The sequence below is a fragment of the Ambystoma mexicanum genome, chromosome 7q, assembly GCF_040938575.1.
Source record: "Ambystoma mexicanum isolate Mex_15411 chromosome 7q, UKY_AmexF1_1, whole genome shotgun sequence".
NCBI classification, from domain to species: domain Eukaryota; kingdom Metazoa; phylum Chordata; class Amphibia; order Caudata; family Ambystomatidae; genus Ambystoma; species Ambystoma mexicanum.
Window position 1 is genome coordinate 888,339,890 of NC_090941.1, and position 19,447 is coordinate 888,359,336.

The 19,447-nt window shown below is 40.3% G+C and overlaps 1 long non-coding RNA gene across 1 annotated transcript; it reads left to right on the forward strand.

Annotated features, from left to right (window-relative positions):
* Positions 1 to 412: 412 nt before the first annotated feature.
* On the forward strand, positions 413 to 19,247 carry LOC138528023 (uncharacterized). The gene is made up of 2 exons (XR_011284100.1): positions 413 to 548; positions 17,910 to 19,247. It is a non-coding gene; the product is annotated as an uncharacterized lncRNA (long non-coding RNA).
* Positions 19,248 to 19,447: the final 200 nt, after the last annotated feature.

A 19,447-nucleotide genomic window follows, 5' to 3' on the forward strand; every position in this document is an offset into this window, starting at 1 on the left:
TTTGAGGTGGCGTAATTAACGCCTTCCCCACTCCCATTATACCCTATGGGGCAAAAATGGGAATGGGGAAGGGTAAAATGGGGGATGGGGATCTACCGCCCCGCCAAGGTCGGAATGGGGCGGAAAATCCGCCAACCCCCATGGCGCTATCGGCAGCTTTCCGCCGTGCTCCAAGGTGCATTTTGCACCGCGATTTCCGCCAGGGTCGTAATGAGGGCCTATGTCAGTGTTCTGTCTATGTATGTTTTTCTTGTTGTGTTATGTTTCTTACTTTTGAGACCTTTCCACAACTTTTTAGGTGCACGCTTGTTTTTTCCGCTTATTTGGATGGGAGTCAGCTTGTTTTGGGCTTGTTTTTGAAGGGCATTCAGCTTATTTTTTCCTTCCGACCTGGCAACACTGGTTCCGGCCTTTCGGAACAAAGGATTTTCGTTTCGTTTCATCCTGTGTTGTGGAGTTTGCAACTACCTGCTATGGCAAAGAAATCGTGAGATTTGGAGACTTCGTTCAATTTTGAGTGACGGAGGTGTTTTATACTGAAATGCAAGGTAATCGTGCTGTTGGGAACCTTCATCTATTCTGGGTGACGGAGTTATAAGTTATGCAAGGTATTCGTACTGTGGGAGCTTTTCAGAAATTAACGCTTGCTAACGTGATGAAGAAACAGTGGCCTTTCTGGAAACGTGTCACTTTAATGTGCGATGTTGAACTGCATGGAGAAAAACACGTTTTTTTTTCTTTTCTTTTATGAAGCTTCCTACAGGAACAGTGGGAGTTTGAATTGCATGGGAGTCCCACGTGTATTCCTAGAAATGGAAGAATCACATGTGATGGGTCAATTTCTTTGAAGTGTTGAAAAGTTATTGCAGCGGTGAAACGTGTTATTTACAGCTTTTGAGAGGTTGTTGGGGGAGGTTCTGAATGGGATGCTCTAACATTGTGTTGCATGGTATGTGGTGTGCAGAGTGTGTTAGTAGTTAACAGCAACTGTATTTTGTACACAGCAATGTATTATGAAAATTACAGTTTAGATATTTTGAATGATAATGTAATGGAGAAGTATAATGTTTTATGCATTCATTGTGGTGAAACGCAAGATTTGTAAAGCACATGAGAGGTTTTCTTACATGATGATGTTTAAACACATGTTTTAGTGTTGAAGTATAGACTACTGTAATTTTGAGCTAATGTCCACAGAATTCGTTTTTGTATTATGCACATTTCCAGGGATGTTGTTTAAAAAATGTTTTAAGAATTTTCGTATTCTGAGCTTATTGGGGATTAAAAAATAATTTTTGATTGTTATTGTGATTTGCGCCCCCAGCATGGTGACTGATCACCACCATGGCTGGTGGTGCAACACATCCCTGTTTTGGGAGATGTAGAGAATTTTAAATGTAGAGGTTTTTAAAATGCACATTTGTAGTAATATGTATATTGTGTGCACAGTGAGTTTGGAGTTTGAGTGGGAGTTCTGCGTGTGTGAGCTCAATGTGTGGAAATCGTGTAAGTGAGTGACGTATGTGGGTGCACATGAGGTGGTATGTGTGTAGTAGTATGTGTATGCGTATGATGGGAGCACGTGTAGTGGAGTTGGAGTTTAGCACGTGTAGTAGAGTTGTAGTTGTTGGAGTTACATGTATTTTGTGAAGTGGCTTTCACATGCCGACCGGGTGTGTTTGCCTGTATGATGTAAAACCTTTTGTAGTAACCTCAATTTTTTTTTGGGAGTTTGGACACTTTAGAAAGTAGTGCTCCAGTTGAGTTTAGCCCTTCAGTAGGGTAGATATGTAGACACCAGGGCATGGGGCCCATATTTTGTAGTTTGGGGTCATGTATATGAATTTTGCATGGGAGTTTTGGGCAGGAGGCCCATTTTGTAGGTATGTGCGTTAAAGGTGACCGCACATGGTGGTGTCTGCTAGGGGTAGTTAGACTCCTAGAATGTTGTCTGCAGTGGCAGGTGGTGCAGGGTAAGTTTGTTTGTTTAGCACGCCAGTTGATTTTCATGTCTAATAGGTTTTTGGAGTGGCACACAGTTTGTAGGTCAGTGTTACATTTTTTGACTGTGGTTAAATTCTTTTGGATTGTAGTTGTGGTCGGTGGAGGACCAGGTTAACCACACACTGGCAAATTTGAATTGTTTAAAACATTTTTAACATCATAAGTTTATTACATTTACTGGGAGCAGTGGAATTTAGCATAACATATTTTTTTGTTGTGCTTAAATAAGAATTCCAGCATTTTTCATCCTATGCATACTGTTTATTCCATCTGTGTAACGGTTGTGGTCCTGTTATTTTGCATGGGTTTTACCGTGTTTGGGTTTACGCACCATTTTTCTTCCTTTCTATGGTTGCGTTTTTTGTGGTTCATGTGGTCTTTGTCTAGTTAGCCCCTTTGCTTTAATTTTCTTCCTTTCTATGTGTTCTTTAGGGGAGAAGGGATAAGGTGTTGAGGCGTGTTTGTTTTGGATACTGTTGGTTTTGTTGTTGATGGAATGTTAGGATTTTTGTTAGGCCAATTGTGTACGCTTGTTGGGCTACACTATATTTTGGAAGGTATGTTGGTCTCGTTGAGACATGGTTTGTGCTCAGGTGTGGCAGACTTGAGGCCAGGAGTGGCAGTTCTGGCAAAAGGTGGTAGGTTAGGAGGTTTTATGATGGTAGTTTAGTTTTTATTGTCCATGTGGCAAGGTATGCACTTGGTGGTGGCAGCACTGAGACCTCGGTGTGGCAGGCCGGGGTAGTAGGTGTTTTTGTTTGTGATCCTAACCTGATGGTGAGGGTATTCTGTTTCTTGTAAGTTGTTTGTTAAGGAAGAGGATGTGTGGTATCCTGGTATGATTGTAGCTAGTGCTTGTGTATGAAAGGGCCTCATAGAATGTTAAAGTGGAGCTGAGAGTGTTGGAGGCATGGGGGTTCCAGAGAGTGTCGGTTGGCACTTGGAGATAGACTGGGAACCAGGGCAGAGGCTTATTACTTACTCTCCTACCTTTCATTGACTATGCTATGTAACCAAGAAGAATAAAGCCTGTTTCCTTTTACACTTACCTGAGTCAGCCTGGTTCCTGCTCCATGTCATTCCTGACTCAGATACATCACCTTTATTTGCTGCGCCCCTTTGTGACCGCACCACTTGATCACCCCATGAGCTCTACTGAGCAGAAAGTGGGCTAGACCAACCTTAAGAACGCTATGGGGTCAGGTGAGAAACATGTCTTTCTCTCCATAAAGGTTCTCTGGGACTCGATTCTTGGGCTCCTATTGATCAGATGACATCTGACAGGTACAGTGAAAGCCCTCAGCCACAGCAGCATGCACATAAGAGCATGCTCAAGCCATGGAAAGTCACCTCCCATGGGGGAAGAATAACACATACAGATTTTGACCCCCCTCAGTCAGTTCTTCTATAGAACTGATTTTCAAGCTCATGATTGATCAGTGTTTGTGGGTCAAGAAAACATTTGAGTGCACCATAATTGTCCCTCCTCATATATTTGTTTCTTGATGTTATACATGCTCTCAGCTGCAAGCACTATCACTTCATGGCACCTCCGAGACAAATATAAGTAGCACAGAACAGCAGAACTTTCACAAGCCTTGGAAACATTAAGTTTTGTAACAAGTGGGGCGTCCTAATAGATAATCTCTGAGATCATGCTTTTCTCTATTATTTCATCATCTTTGCCCGGTGTGCCAACATTTTACATCCCTACAATATGGTGGTGAAACCATTGAACAATACACAGCGTAAGTCATGTTTGGTTGTTTTTTTAAGATTTTTTTCATTACTTTTTTTATTGTCTTTTTCACTTTGTAACTTAAGTACTCCAAAACAATATGAGTCTAATTAGTGTGACTCCTTATTTCTTTTTTGACATTTAGTCTTTCGACATAAATCAAATCATATGTATATTAAAAAAACCACAAATAAATACAATGTGAAAAAGCTGTGTAAACATCAAAAACATACAGTGCAGAGTAACATTCATGGACATATCATGAAGCAATATTGACTAGTGAATGTTGGATGACAAAAATGTATCCAATCTGGCATCAACATCTGTGATGTATGTCTAAGTTCGATGCCTGGACCAAATGTCTGTGTGGCTTGACATGTGTCCTTAGTTTCCTCTATTGAGCCAGATACACACACGTTTTTAAGGCAATAAAGGGTTGTATGTGGTCTAGTGTCTGTATTGCTAGACTAAAAAAAACCAACCCTCTAGTCAATCAGATCAGGTAAGTACAATGACAAAGGGGAAAAATAAGAACATGTCTAAGAAACCATAAGAGCAAAGCCATATTGTTGCAAGACATGAGGAAACATGAGGAAACATGAGGAAACATGATAATTGCAGGACCAAAAGAGGATTAGAAGATGAGGGTAGTATAGTTGGAGGATGATTCATGAGAGCATCAATAGCAATGCATATGGTACACGTAGAAAGGAAAATCAGCGTTCAAGTGCAAAATAACTTTATATGGGTGTGGAGAATTGAAATATCTTTGTGGTTGTATAAGAGGGTCCTACACAAGGGTTAATCCAGAGTATTGTTAAAGTTGACATTGGCTGTGTGATAGTGAGTATGTGTATGATTGGTGGAATGAAACGGATGATGTTAAGTATATGTGATTTATTTTCATTAACAAACAGTACAAGTATCTTGCTGTATCTTGTAATACATTTATTTTTGTATGCAAATAATCCGATATTTCCAACTTCACCACGAGGTCCATTTTTGTTTATTATTGTATAATTTACCTTTGTTATTACAGGTACCCTTATACCATACCCGTTGCTGGAAGGTGCCAGGGTAGAGAGCTCAGCTCAGGGGTAATATGATAATTAGGTTTCAGGCATAGAACCAATCTGATTGCCTTATTTTGCATGGCCTGGAGTTGAGGAATTTGGTATTTAGGGTGACCCAAATAGAAGCTATTGAAGTAGTATAGACGTAAGGCCACCATCACAGAAGTCACTTGCACTCTCTGTGACATGGACAAAAGAGGGAGAATGCGTGTAAGTAAGTACATGGCATTGAAAATGTGATTTCTTTGTGATCTCACGGACCTGTTCAGTGGAGGTAAGAAGCCCATTGAAACCCAATCTAACAATCGGAGAGAAGGATGGATTGATGAACTTAAGTAGATAACATCAGTTTTCAATGCTTTCAGGAAGAGGCGGTCGTCCATCATGTGCCCTTCAACAGATCTATAATGCCAAAGTTCATCACTGACCGTGGAAATAAATGACAGGCTATTCAACAACATATCAAACAATAAAAAATTCACCAGTGCAGTTTCAGAAAAACCTTCCACCTCATTATTTTTCAAATTAGTATAAATCAACACATACTTAAAGTGTAATGTTCAAGGACCGGCAAACACATATGCGCATCTATCGACATCACGTCACATTTCATAGTTGTCTAGTCTTATTAACTTGAGCGAAAAAAGAACCCACAAAAACACTAATTCAATTCTTACCAGAACCCACAGATATGGTTCTTTTTGGTACCGCTGATATCACCAGAAATCCAGTTCCAGAGCATTTGGTAATTGATGTTACTTATTGCCATACTCGGTGTATAATGTGTGGGTATGGGGGAGTAAAGGGCTCAACTGGCCTGATCTGGGTTTCGAACCCATGATGCACAACCTCATCCTATTTCTCAGGAGAGCACATTACACAAGCTAAATTGCTAAAATCTGAGTTAAACTGAAAAATAAAACTGATAGCATACCAACCTAAAGGTAAGAGATATATTACTAAATGACACAAACACCCAATTAGTCATGAATGGCACCTTAAAATAGGCATCTAAAATATTTTGACCTTCATAAGGTAAGCACACTTGAGCCACTCGTTGAATACATCAATCGGTTTACTTGTCCTGCTTCATTTTAGCAACATTAGGTTATCATGGTCTCAAGTTCCCCCTTTTCATGTGTGAGTTTGTCATCCAGTCCTGATTGTTCTTTGCATTCTGTAACTTGTTGTTTTCCTAATCCCTTTTTAAAATCGGGACCAGAAGTCACAGAATTGAAAGAAAAAAAACAGGACTCCATGACCTCCTCACCCAAGGCATGAGGAGCCTTGAGAGAGCTGAGTTTCAGGTTGCAAGATATATCATTATCTAGGGAGAATAGCTCAGGGGCAAGGCGCTCGACACGGAGGTCCGTGCTGAGAATCCTCTGTCTATTAAGCGTGGTACAAATAACCAATTTCAATCACAATCATGCAATATCCACTGATCTAGCCTCTCTTTAGCACACTCAATTTCTTCTAGCACTCATGGCACTCTCAACCTCACCATATGCCGAGGGTTCCATGCATCACACGATTCAGTCCACCACACTGTCTTCACCCTACACCCTACATTAATTTAGTATGAAGCAATTTCCATTTGCCAACCGCATATATGGCCTGCTGTAAAGGCCTCCAGAAATGTCTTTTTGGCTAGTTCTGCCATGCTTTGTTGCCTAGGATGGGTCTGTGCATTCCTATGCACTGGGGCATTTAAATCCATAGGTAATGTGATTTATAAATTAAGTCAGCCAGCCAATGCCATGTTTCTTGTGCATGAGTTCCCAGTGCAGAGTAATGGTCCGATTCACTTGCTGGGTAGACCCGAGGTTCTTTAAAATCACAGTTGTTCAGCAATATTCAGCGGGTTGGGAATATGAAGTCAGTCTTTCATGGCCTCCTAATATCTGGAAAGCTCACAAAGATGTGCTGCAAAGATTATCCATGAAACAGAAAATGATCTAGATTGAAGAAGGCACTACACATGAGTGCAAAAGGAACATTTTCTTTTGCTACACTTGTCCAGGTCAGTTCTTCAGAAGATAAAATCCCAGAAATCTGAATCACAGTGGAATTAGAAACCAGCACCCTCTTTCACACTTACAGGTGGGCATCCATATTTAGAGTTGAGCCATACATTTCCTGTTGCTAGGCAGATAAACCTGCAGCTTCAAGAAACCTTTTTCTGGATATACAAATCTCTTGCTTGTTCATCTGATCGCCTGCTAGTTCCATAACTTCCACAGCTATTCTTCAGGCATTCAATTTCCATGTGTGGATAATTTCAGTAGTGTTTTATGACAAAGAAATCTCAAGAGACTTGGTTTGAAGCAGCCCAACTCACCCCCTTCCTAAAATATCTCTGAAACAACTCCCTGTGAAAAGAGACATATGTGCCACTTTTAACTTTACCAAGGATCATGGCAGTGGATTTGCACTATAGAAAGACTGAGGATCAGAAGTATAACCATTAATTACATCAGCGTACATTCTCACTTCTATATGGCGCGGTTTAAAGTTCCGTCTGATGTGTGTTTGTACAGATCCCCTCTTATTTGCGAAAGCATTACATTCAGCTGTTTGTAGAAACGTACCCGTATCTCCCTGAAGCCAAAGTAGATCAGTCATCAAGAATAGCTTAAAAGAAAAGCTGGTTGTCTCCTGCAACAAAATGAAACTGGTTGCTCTCTTTGAAAACTACATCAAAACGTATTGATCCTATTCCTCGCAAAGCCGAGAAGAATGCTGATTTGCACCTGAGGAAGGCTGAACCATCAATGATAGAATCATAAGGCCGAAACTTAAGTTGGCAAGAAAAATACTACTTGTAAATTAGTTGGTAATCACAGTTACAAAAATAGCAGCGGATTAAAGAAACGCTAAAAACTGAACATGGAAATGAGAGTAATTGTCCTGTTGTTTCTTGTTTTCAAACCAGTGTTTTCTGTTAATGTTGGGTTTATTGTACTTACGTGATTTACATAAAGTGGTAGTTGGTTCACACATGCTGCTGTGAATGCATGTGATATCTGACAGATAAGTGTGATATGGACATTAGCATTGTGCCTTTTTATGCATTGATTTAGAATGTTTTGTATTTTTCTGTGTTTAATAGATCATAAAGTGCTGTGCTCTCTTTGTATTTGTTTATTGTTCTTTGCATTTACAAATTTGTAATGTAAAAATAGTAAAGCAAATGTTGTGTCTGTACTTTTTGAAGTCTCCTTGGTCTATATCAAGACATATGACAAACATACTGTTTGAATATATGTGTCGTACATGCTAACAGAAATATACCCATGGACCCATTATAGGGGTAAAGTGGCCACTGGGCGCTGCGCTGGAAGGACCTGAAGAGGCTTGTGTAGAGTTTGGTTGTGGCACATAACAGAGAGACTATTGCCACAGCAGGTGGGTCCCCACCACCCACCATCCTTGGAGCAGTGTTCATGGGAATGATCAACCTGATGGGAACTGGGAGAGTTGGAGATGTAAAAACTGGAGCTGAAGGACCATTCTCAAGATGAATACATGCCTGTAAATATTGGCATGTCTTGTCTACACATGAAAGAGGCCAACACCATTTATTTAGGCTTCAATGGCACATTAGGCTCTACATGTTTTTACTATTATCGTGTGAACCAACACAAATGTAACTTCTATAAAACCACTTTCTACATCTTCTAAGCCATTATCCCATTGTCACTCCTCACATGGTGCTAGACAAATCGTGCTATTTGCCCTGTGCATATGGCAATATCCTGACTCCTTGGCAATAGGTAACCAGAACATACTCATGGGTTCAAATAGGTTATTGTGTTGCAGTATATTATAGGTTGTGTTTTTTTTCTTTACTGGGAACAAATGGAGATGACGTAAACTCAACTACGAGTTATGCATGTGACAACAGTAGAGTCTGCCCAGTAACACAGAGTCATTAGAAAATGCAACACATTAAGGGAGTGTGATTGTGTGTTTGCCACCATCGTCATAAGTTGAAGCATGGATGTCCTTGAAGTGAGCCCAGAGATGGCTGCATGTAAGTAACATGCATGCTTCCAAGCATGTGATGTTATGTCACCCTATGGCAGAATCCCTCACCCGTGGTCTGAGTTCTTCTGGGAAACCCCAGGCTAAAATATGGCAAAACTGAAAGATATTCATTTTACATGTATATGAAGATCCAATGATTGAAAGTCTCAAGTGTTTTCCCAGACGTCATGTAAGCATTGGGAGTGGTATCCATATCAGGTCAAGTGAACACAAGTTCTTCTGGCATACAATGTGACAGGAAAGGGCCTCATTTGGAGTTTATAATCTGAGTTTTAGTACGTTTTGTATTTTTTGTGTGTTGTTATTAACAGCAAATTATCTTTTATTAGATATTTTCAAATTGATGTGATCGATAATATGTGTGTGTTAAAATGTGTTATGTTAACATTTGGGATCATCAAGCATGAAATAGGTTTAGCATACTCCGAAGGCCAATAATTGTGTGTTTCTATATATTGGAATACTCAGGAATATTCAATTCAATAAACTGACCAAAATCAGGTAAGAGTGCCAGGTTTTCCTATGTGGTGTGTCCTTGAATATGGACCCCTTCACGGATCACCATTTGTTCTGCAAACACAGCTAGAAGTGTACAGTTAGTTGCAATGCCAGAATATCAGTATAGAAATCTCTTGACAGCACTTGCCTGGCCAATAATGGTTGCATGTACAGAAGGGCTTGTGTGAAGCGTGGGGGGAACGGTCAGTGCACATCGTGTTTTCACATACATTTGGGAGTAAGACATGGATGTATTCTTGCAGTATTCTTGTTTTCTTCACATAATAATGAATTATACTAACAGGGGGTTGTGATGTTTCCTACAAAGCCACTAGGATGAAACATGCATTGGCCCTCATTACAAGTCAGGAGTTAAGGGTTTAACGGCGCCGTCGGCGCCGTTAACCCTTAACGCCTGATTCACACTTTAACGCCTGCTTTTTGCAGGCGTTAAAGTCCAAGGCGCTAAGCGACCTTGGTGCTAATTACGGCACCGTAATTTACGGTGCCGTAATTAGCGCCTTCCCCATCCCCATTATGCCCTATGGGGCAAAAATGGGAATGGGGAAGGGCAAATGGTGAATGGGTAATTACCGCCCCACTCACCTTGGAATGGGGCGGTAATTCCGCCATCCACCATGGTGGAATCCGGCATGGACCATGGTGCTAATAGCACCATGGTCCACCGCCTGACTTGTAATGAGGGCCAAAGTGTGAAATGCTTAAATAAATAATTAATGGCTCCCTGAAGGATTAAATACAGTAGGCAGACTGAGAGATACTTCAAAATGGATACCTCAAGCACAAAATGGTGTCCACTACTAAAGCCAGTTGAGGAAAACCTGACTCATGCTGATAAACAGCAGAGGCCGACACATGAAATGGTCTTTGGCAGCATCTTACATTGAGATAATTGGGTCTGGGAGGTTAAATTGAGATCTTGGCAGGAAAAGCACACAGGATTCATAATGAGAAGGGCACAATGAACTTTGTGTAGACCAATTTGATAAGACCAGCTGCAGTATTTGGCATCATATATTAGAGGTGTTTTATTTTCTCCACGGTATAAGACACTAACTGGCTTGGCAAGACCTCAAGAAGCAGATAAGGGATTGACAGTGATGTGATAAAGTTGTTTTTGGCAGGAGTTGAAGAATGTCATAAACATGTCTAGCTGGATCTAAAATAGCCTATCAGTTGTGCGTCAGAAGAAATTATTGTCAAGTATGTCTAATGTGGGCTTGGTGTACAAAAGACTAAAAAAGCAGGAGAGAGGCATAATGTCTTTGAGAGTGTGTCTAAAGCGTGTCTTGCACCTGCATTCAATAAAGACTGCTGAGATACTCTTCCAGGTGCCTGCTTTTGCTTTGCCTATGTTTCTGAGAAGTGACCAGAAGATGCCAGAAGCTAGATGACAAGAGATCCCATTGTTCATTTGGCACCTACAGATGGGACCCTAATGTCTTTCATAAGATTCAGGGACAAAGACTCAGGCTTCATGTTGGTTTGCTGCCGGAAGTGGGGAGATGCCTGAAAGTGACAAGGTGAGTGACAAAACTGCAGTGTGCTCTCATTTCTGTCAGGGGCATCTCCCCATGACCGTCAGCATGGCATACTTGGCATCTGTGAATTATGGTATGTATTATGAGGGACAGAGGCAATAGAAAATAAAACATTTTTATGTATATATTAATTGAATTGTGGTTATTTTAAAGTAACAGGAAATATTGTGTGAAGACATAGGGATAAGAGCCCAACTTGTTCTGACTCAAGAGAGTTTCAGAAGAAGTCATCTCACAGTCCAGTCAGAGTCTCTAGGCTACGTGTAAAACAGGTTTTACATAAGAAGACAAGTTAAATCCTGTGACAGGATATTGATATGGGGTGAGAAAAAAATGGTGATCACTGGACTGTTTTAAGTATATTTTTAAAGTCGACTAGTCTGTCTGTTTGTATTTGTGTTGAGTTGAGGAGTTGAAAAAAATGATAAATGTTGTAAAGAAACTGAAACAAAGTGAAGGAGCTAAAGGGAATAAATAGGGTAGTGGTTGGTATCAATACACAGATAGACAGAGATCATTGGAGAAGTGAGAGGTTTGAGCGGTGATTGTTGGAGTGTGCTCATATTTGTTGTTTTGAGATGTTTTGAGGCTTTGTTTAAAAGATTTGTTAAAACATATGCAGTCAATTGTGACTCTATTCTACAGTTTGAAAAAAGCGAGTGAAATCAAGTAAAGGGTTAAAGGCGAACACAAATTATATATGCACAAAGAGAAGGCTTTTCACAGATTGAAATTCTTTAAATGATAAAATTCTGACAAACAGATCATACAAATGAACACTAATTAACAAGAACAGTGGGAGGTTTTTGCAACCTTGCTTCTGACTAAAAAATGAACAATTCTTTAAGCTTGGGCTGTGAGCTAAATCTGACGGTAATTTTATGTTCTGTTTGAACAAATAAAGATAAGTGTGTACATGACATGCTCTAAAATAAACAGAAAGCGAAATTATATTCATTATAAGTAAATAGTTGATAGAAGCTATGCATCATAGAGAGTGAGATTTATGTTTCAAAACTGCGCTGCTGAAAAATAGCCAAAGCTCTTTTTCAAAACTAAGATAAGTACTGACACAGAGCCAAGGCTGCGTGTATTTTAAATACAGCCCTGTGAATCAAAGCAGGCTATGAACCAGTTTGCATAAAAACTGTTTTTTAAGTAAAAGTGACAATATCTTTTTTAAGAGACTAGCGAAATTGTGAGAAACCTAGATAGAAATGGTGTATGTATATTAACATTGAAACAGGAAAATAAATAGAAAATTCATGAAAATATGATTAGAATGAGCAAGAAATAAGTAGGACCAGAAGCTGATACATATATAATCATGTGTAGAATAAAGCTAGTAGTTCAAGTGTGTAGTTTTGAAATATTCATATTTTTTGTACGAAGCTGTAAGTGAGCCAGGGCTGACCCACCACCTTATGGAAATGTAGCTTTGAACCAGAACTCATTGAATTGACTTATGTTTTTCTTGGGATGTTTGTGATACACACATGTACCACTTGTGTTTTTGAATTGAGAAGCTCAGCTGTAGATCCGTATGACAAACATTAGACGAAGAAATTGACAATTGAGTAGGTTTTGAGAAACAGCATTGTTTCATGGCATTTGTGCATGTTTATTGAAGACAGGGTCCAGAGAAGCACTGGGTTGAATTATATGGCATTGCGGGATAGTTAAGCCCCTGGCTGTTTAGTCAAGCAAAGCTATATCTTTTGAAAACAAATTTGATTTTGCCACAGGAACCCTATTGTGAATTTTTGTTTTATATTAGAAGCTGCTCCCAGTTATTGCACATATGTGAACTAACGAGGTCCCATTAGGTCACTGTTTAAAGTCACGCAAGTAACTTCCCATTTATAAGGGGTTTGTTAGTTAATTTGGAGTTAATGCTGGATATTTTCTCTGTTAAGCACACAATAGATTTGCTAATTTCTTGTTAAACAAAATAGCTGTTTCTTATTGGTAATAGGGCACAGGGAGTGGAGGCATGGGATATGCACCATAATACAATACAGTGCCTCACAGATTGGATAGCTTAAAGAGGGTGGGACAGCATCTTCCCCAATGCACAGAATAGAGACATCGAAAAAAAAATGTTTTAAAAATGAATGTGTCTCTGATCACACAAATTGTGAAAGCATGTCGCCAAGAATAAAAATGTAATTATCAGTGCAAATTACATTAAAAAGTAGATTAATGCAATAATGACTGATATTAAACTAATCACAGTGGCCCTCATTACGAGGTTGGTGGTAGTCATGGTGCTAGTTGCCCCATGACTACCACCAATAACGGTACCGTGTGTGGTTTGGTGAGATGGGGATTTACCGGTCCAGTCCGACCTTGGCGGGACCGGTAAGTCCCCATTCACCAAACCATTCTCCATTCCCATTTGAGCCCCCATAGGGCTCAATGGGAATGGAGTGGGTGCAAATGACAGGCTGGCGTTAACGGGTCCCGTCCTTAACACCAGGTCAGACCTGGCATTAAGGAAGTGACCCGCTAAGGGACCTTGTAGTAGGGTGGTAAGGGATTACCGGCACCGGTCACCTTACCAGTGCCCGGTATCCCTTACCGCCCCACTCGGAATGAGGGCCAGTGAATATTTATGGGGAATAGCAAGAATTAATAAGACAAAACACTTTTTTCAGCAACATTGTTAAAAGTGCATGCATTGATGGGAAAATGTGTATTTAGAATGGGAAAGCAGTAAGTAATGAGGGAACTATTTTCAAATGCACCACGTTTAAGGTTACATACAATGTAGAGAAAAAAGGCTTGATATATTTAACAGTTGTATTGAGAAAACATTAAGTCAAAAGAGTATTTTCTATAGAGCACACACCATGATTAATATGATTTTACAGAATAAGCAGTGCATTATTTCAATTTTTGCAGGGTGTGTTTAAACAAAATATATTTATGAACAAGTACAAGCATTCTCCATCCCGGCGGCACCCACTCTGCCGGACATACACTTGATGCTCTCATTCATTCTGATCTTCCTCTCTCCACCCCTCTCTCCTGGTTCAACCACTCCCTCCTCTGTTCTCAACTGGGACCTCTCTGCCTCCTGACTGATCCTCCCCCAGCACTGCCTGCTTCCTTCACGGTCATCCGTCTGATGAAATGAGTGTCTGTTGCTGCGCTTGCCTCAACTTTCATCACTCCTCCCTTCTGTCCTATTGACACTCCCACTGACTCTGTCCTCATCAATCGTCATCTTGCTATCACTAACACTCTTGACATTCTTGTCCCTGTCATGAGGATCCACCTGAAGCCTGTCACCAAGCATAACAGTTGATACAACTCCAATCGAGCTGTTCTAAAATGCAAGTGCAGACCTCGGGATCACCCTCTGACAAACTGGCCTGTCACCTACTCCAAAAGCAATACCGTCTCTCTATCATTCCACGAAGGGGACCAACATCCAGGCCCGCATATCTGGAGCTACTACTAACAATACGACTATACTCTTTACAATCTGCAAGGAACTAGCCAATCCATCCGCAGTCTCCACCTCACCACATGTGTCACTTTTCTAACTAGGGGTTTATGTTGAGCAGTGAGCACCTCAAGCCATGATGGCTGGTCTCACCTGGCAAGTTTTGACTAAGAAAAACGCAATGTTTATATTTACAGTCATTTATAACATGTCCAAAACTCTGGGTGTAGCATGTCCTTCTCTTATTCCATGTTCTCATCATTGATGCTCCACAGAGTAACTGTAGCTAGAGATTAATCAGGAAAAACACTGTAATTCAAAAATGCAGCACCCGGGTACCAGCAGCGAAGTGGAAGCAATTGGCACAACCTCTACAGTATTAGTACGAAGCAGCAGAGGCTTAAGAATCAGAAATTACATCATCCAGCACCTCCTAAGCAAACACTCCACAGCGCTCTAAATGCCATCCTCATATTGAGCATGGATTACCTAATTAAAGAGGCCGTCCTAACTCAACAAGAGAACAGTTTTGAATAACATGAAACAGATTTCCCCTCCACAGTTTAAGGCCGATACAAAGGGCCAGCTCAAGTCAAGAAGAATAAAAATAAGACTGAATGAAAATAAGAAATGTTTGGGTTAAGAGTGTGAAACCCAACTTGGGTGCAGGAGAAGACTTTAGACTCTACTAAAGAAGGTTGTAGACTGTAAGGCTCTGAGCAGCATAGAGATATAGAAACCCAACAAATGCATATGTTTGCAGGTTGTCCCATAGTGGATAACTGAAAGGAACTGAAAACCCCTCATGAGGTTCCATGGATTCAATCTTATGTAAAGAAATGAAACATGCAGGGTATAAGAAATAGCGCCAGATCTTTTAGAGATCTCAAGCTTATTGTTTAATTTGCACATTTTGAGCAAATAGGTTCACTATTTGAGGTTTACATTTGCACGGGAACAATTGACTGTTGCACTCAACACTTTATGGTCCTAGCTATAGCTTGGATTTTTTTATTGATTGTATCAAATGTCATATGGGAAGATATTTTTAGTCATTGTATTTTATGGTACTTTCAGTAGAATTTGGTGGTGATATATATATATATTTATAATTTATGTATAAATAAACAGAAAAGAGATTTACTTTCAATAGTAGCATTCTCTTTGGAATCTCCTACACTAGCAGTACAGGAAAGTTTGTTGTATTTATAAGAGATTTGTCAGGTATATGATTCATCTTTATAGACCGCAGAAGTGGTAGCTGTGGGATTTTTGAATTGTAGGTGTGTAAATGTTTGCCCTGAATATTCGTAAGTGGCCGAGCGCAGCAAGGGAGCCCGAACCAACCAAATGAGCTTCAGGGGATTCTCCCCCAGGACATTTGTTATACAATTTTGTGTTAAATGGCACATTTTACAGAATTTCCTGTGATAAATTGGATAAAAGGAGACACAGTTTGAAATCAGTTTTGTATGGTAGCACATGAAAAATCTCAATAGATGCAAGACACCAACAGTCCACAAGTGCATTTTCCAATGCATTTTCATGATACCTTTGCCAACAACATATGCCAGTGTAAAAACATGTTCATTCTGGCTGTGCCTAAACATGTCCATGCCGGCTGCAACCATATATGCCAGCATTACCGTGTGAGAACTCCAAGTCAGTAAAACATTTCATGCCACAGAATTAAAGTATATCCAAACAGGCTATCCCAAAGTAGGCCAGTCAAGCCACATAACACGTATTACTGTTGTGTTAGCCTTGAGATTCAATAAGAATATGCAATGCAGAGTAAGAAATTATAGCAAGACCAGCTGCACTAAAAAATGCCACTCTGCCACATAATAACACTATGCATATTTGCTGAACAGTAAAAAATGACATCCCACAATTAGAAATTATAGCTAGAATGGCTGAACCAAAATATGCCAGCCTGGCCATTTAACAACACTTATAATGCTGCTTTATCCTAGACTCCCAGAAAAAAATCCATGCCACAGAAAGAAATAGGTACACCAAAATATGCCAGTCTAGCCACTTAAAAATACTGATCATGCTTGCCTTATCATCGATGCCTAGTAAAATTGCCATGTCGCCGTTAGAAATGATAGCTAGACTTGATCTACCAAAATATGTGACTCTAGCCATGCAATAGCACTTATCATGTTTGCTTTATCAAATATGGCCAGAAAAAAAATGCCATGCCACAGGATGAAATTACAGCAAGATTATCTGCTCCAAGCTATTACAGTCTAGCAATATAATAACACATCATGCTTGCCTTATAATAGATGCCCAGTACAAAAGATGCCATGCCACAGTATGAAATAGGTAGACTGACTGCACCAAAATATTGCAGATTAGCCACTTAAGAAATCCTATCATACTTGCTTTATCATAGGTGGCCAGTAAAATTTGCCATGACACAGTAAGAAATTATAGCGAGACTAGCTGCACCAGAATATGCCAGTTTAGCCATGTGATAACACTTATCATGCTTGGACCATCATAGACGCCCAGGAAAAAAGCCATTCCACAGAAAGTAATATATACAATAAAATATGCCAGTCTATCCACTTAGAAATAGCGGTCATGCTTGCTTTATCATATAGGCATAGTAAAAATTCCATGCCACAGTAAGAATGTATGGCTAGACTTGCTTCACCAAAATATTTAACTCAAGCCACTTAATAACACTTATCATGTTTGCTTCATCAAATAGACCCATAAAGAAATGCCATGGCACAGTAAAAAATGACAACAGGATTATCTGCACCAAACGATGCCAGTATAGCAATGTAATAACACTTATCATGATTGCCTTATAATAGATTCCCTGTAAAATAATGCCATGCCACAGTATGGTATAGGTAGACTGGCTGCACCAAAATATGCCAGAATAGCCCCTTAAGAACTCTTATCATACTTGCTTTATCATAGATGTCCAGTAACAAATTATATGCAACAGTAAGATGTTATATCTACACTGTTTACAACAGAATATGCCAGTCTAGCATGCAATAACCATAATCATGCTTGCATTATCATATATGCTGTGAGAAACCTGAAGTTGTCTCACTAGCTAGTCCCTGGGATCTGTCATCCAGGTGGCCAGGACATGGTCATCACTATTGGATCCAGTTCCTTGGGGGTGTGCCAGTGGGGGAGGATCACCTGCATGGGGGATCCTCAGGGAGTGGGGGTGGGACACCGATGGGTGAGACCCTCTTATTTTAACACCTTTTCCCCATCCTACTATCTAGGTCGTTTGCCCCACAAATCTGACCTATCTTTTCTTTCTCAGTCTACCAACCATTTTCTTTCTTGTGACACCTTTTCCCCATCCTACCCTGTGGGACACTTGAAACCTCTAACACCCTCTTTTTCCAATATGAATACTGTGTGTTACTGTGATAGAAAACGGACTGATGTTAATGTTGATTACCTGACATGTCCTGATACAAGTGTCAGGCAAAGTCAGGCAATTAACCAAAATCCCACACACCTGATGGCCCTTTCCTTTCCCACAGATATAAAGGGTGGAGTGAAAATGCACACTACGAGCACGGCATGACGAGATGGATAATAAGGTGCATCCATTCAAGAAAAGGAGAAAGGTGGCAGGAAGTGAGAGGCTGGTGAGGATAGAAGTGACCTTGCCCTTTTTGTCCCAGACCCACAGAACCTTCGTGTAGGAGAGCCTGAGACCACAGACAATAGCACAAGTGTCTTGCAACAGATATCAACAGTGAATAGAGCATGTTGACGTTGATAAGCGGGAGCGAGGGAAACTCCAGCTACTTTGGTACCGGCCTTGACTCCAGAAAAGCTGAAAGCCAAGTGGTTCAAGACAGTCAGTGAGTCGAGGGGAGAAATGATAAGAACCGGCCTGTGTTAAATGAGAAATGCAAAGTGACAAGTTTTAACCTAGTTAAAGGAACTGTGAAAGAACTATTAAAGTATTGAAGGGGGACCGGCTGCAGAAGGAACCAACACAACGTGGCTGTCATTCCGAGAGACGCTGGTCAACCCCCGTTTGAGTGAATGAAACTACAGAAACCAGAAGACCGTCGGAGAGCTGCCAGAAGAGGTCAACTTGCTCATACTGGAGGGCTAGTCAAATCCTCATACAATGGAAAGACTTTGATCTACAAATTTGCAAAAATAAGGGAAGTGAATCATGCATGGTGAAAGTAAAAGGGAAGTGAATTACATGAACATTGAGAGTCAAAGTGTATGTGAAATTGAAGAGACTGAACCCTGAAGAGGGTTGCTAATGAAAAGGGACAATGTCCAATTGCTGACAAACAGGTTGTTGACAAAGGTAATCTCGAACAAGGGATGTGTACCAGAACTGTTTGAAAAGACATTGATATTTATGAGTGAAGGGTTGGCACCCAGAAGAGGGGGTCACAGGGGTAAAGTCGTCACCCAATGTGAACTGTGAAAGAGAACTTTGTATTTGTTTTGTTATTGGATACATCAGGCCCTCGAAGGCAAGAGACTTTCAGGACAAACAAGATTTGGCCATCGACAGTTCTGATTGCTGCCATTGAAGCTGTTAACTCGTGCTGGGAAAGCTCAAGTGTGTGCTGTGCTCCAGACGCCCATCTTACCGCATACCAAAAATGTGGGGAAGTGAGTCCGATTTTACTGCATCCTTACATATTACTATTTTTGTATTAGTTGTGAGGTTTGGCAATAGGTTTTTTAATATAGACCTTTTTGTTTTGACACAGCGCCGCTAGGACTGCCTTATTTTTCATTTGATGGTCAACGCTTGTTCCGATTTTAGATTTAGGTTTAGATTAGGTGTTTTTCCAACCTGCATACAAAATTCATTTTCAATAAACACTCTTGAACTGTGATCACGTGTGTCTATCTGTACTGTTGTCTCCATGAGTTCCTCACAACGCCCAGTAAAAAATGCTATTTCGCAGTAAGAAAGTGCATGCAGACCGGTGCCACCAACGTTAGCCTGCCTACGCAAGTAATACAGATGATCACGTTTGCTATACATTTTATGCATAATACAGAATCTTTATGGTGCATGAAGGCTAAAGCTGTA